Here is a 1,918-nt window from a genome sequence, read left to right as displayed (position 1 = left end):
AAAGGAGCAATTGTGATGCAGTAGGTGAAACATTGGACTCTTCACCGAAAGGTTGGTGGTTTGAATCCATCAGCAACTCTGTGGGAGAATACTAAAGCAGACTGCTTCTGTGAAGAGTTATGGCTTAGAAATCCTATGGACAGGTCCACTTTGTCCTACAGGGTTGCTTTGATAGGAGTTGACTGGTTGGCAATGTTTTTTCCCTTGTTGGTTTTGAGTTCTGGTTGAGAGAAAGAAGGAAATCCTAAGCAAAATCAAAAGTGGCTTATTCTGTAAATACCTGTATACCAGGCTACTGCACACAGAGGCCTAAGAACAGGGGCCTTGCATTTATAAGTGAGCAGAGGAGAAAATGTTCAGCTTCAAATCCATCCATACAAAGAAAGGCGATATGGTGCCACATGGCCGTGCAGGAAGTGCTGGAGGTTGGCTCCTTTGCTAAGTCAGTGAGGGCACTGAGAAGCACCAGTGGAACGAGCTATTGTAAAACTCGATTCCAGTGCATAAGCCAAACAGAGAAGTGTGCCCCTTGCTCCCTGGTCCAAGATGGCAGATGAAGCCTCCCGGTGGCTGGTGTCAGAGGCCCCTGTCCTAAAGACTAATGCCGGACCCTGAGGTAATGAGTTATGGGTGCCTAAAAGAGGAATACCAGTCCCTTATACGGTATGTGGAGAACAACAAGAATGCGGGCAATGATTGGTTCCGACTGGAGTCCAACAAAGAAGGCACTCGGTGGTTTGGAAAGTGCTGGTACATCCATGACCTCCTCAAATACGAGTTTGCCATCGAGTTTGATATTCCTGTCACGTATCCCACTACTACTCCAGAAATTGCAGACCCTGAACTGTATGGAAAGACAGCAAAGATGTACAGGGGTGGGAAAATATGCCTGAAGGATCACTTGAAGCCTTTAGGGGCCAGGAATGTGCCAAAGTTTGGACTAGCTCATCTCATGGCTCTTGGGCTAGGGCCACAGCTGGCGGTAGAGATCCCAGATCTGATTCAGAAAGGTGTGATCCAGCACAAAGAGAAATGCAACCAATGAAGGATCAAATCACTGAGGAAGAAAAGAGGAGCCTTTGATAAATAAGGATTCTTACTCATCTAACTGCTTCCCCTTTCCCCCTTCCATTCCTACTTGGAATTGCAGCAGGCAATGCTGGGGGAAACCAAAATGGTATTGCTACTGAGTTTCTAAGTTAGGCTGCAGAAGAGAATGGAAGAGACTTGGACCTTCAAAAACCAAGAAGCAATTACAAGCCCCTCCTCAGGTGGAGCAATGTAAGATCCTGGGGTAACTGAAAGTGGGAACATAGCTTTTTTGGTTACTGGAGATAACCATTAATAAAAGCTGTTTTCTCTGGTAAAAAAACCAAACCAAAACAAAACCCCAAAAAACCCCAGAGAAGTGCTTGGGGACACCGAAGGCTGCTGATTTTCTATAGGTGAGCCCCATATGACAACTGATGACTCTTTCCCATTCTGTAGGATGCTGGCCTGGGCTCAGCTGGCTGGGGTCAGGATTGCAACAGAGAAATATTGAATAGTATGAGTAAAATCGCAGGAGGTGGCATCATGGTAACTCCCACCACCATCAGCTATTGACTCCTACAGCACATTAGTCAGCTTTTTCTGCACTAAAAATATTAGAAAGATATGGGTGGGAGCATGCTAGTATAAAACCTCCTAGTGTCTTTTCCTCTCAGCGGAAACTTGAACTTCAGATAAATGATCTTAATGAGCACCCACACATGTAGAATGAATAGATAATGTGTTTGTAAATTTCAAAATGCTGGGTTCTGTGGGGAAAGTCTTTGATTTTGGGTGATCAATAATTTCAGGCGTGATTTTGAAGGTACCTATTCAGCTTCAAGTACTTGGGGAATATACTGTTGAAAACCAGCAATATGGAGATATA

At 44.7% G+C, this 1,918-nt stretch overlaps 1 pseudogene; it reads left to right on the top strand.

Annotated features, from left to right (window-relative positions):
- Positions 1–546: 546 nt before the first annotated feature.
- Positions 547–1,045, top strand: LOC102871954 (annotated as a pseudogene).
- Positions 1,046–1,918: the final 873 nt, after the last annotated feature.

The sequence above is a fragment of the Elephantulus edwardii genome, unplaced genomic scaffold, assembly GCF_000299155.1.
Source record: "Elephantulus edwardii isolate Elephantulus edwardi_28Jun2011 unplaced genomic scaffold, EleEdw1.0 scaffold00016, whole genome shotgun sequence".
NCBI lineage: Eukaryota > Metazoa > Chordata > Mammalia > Macroscelidea > Macroscelididae > Elephantulus > Elephantulus edwardii.
The sequence above is the reverse complement of the archived record's forward strand: the minus strand, read 5'-3'. Positions and strand labels throughout refer to the sequence as shown.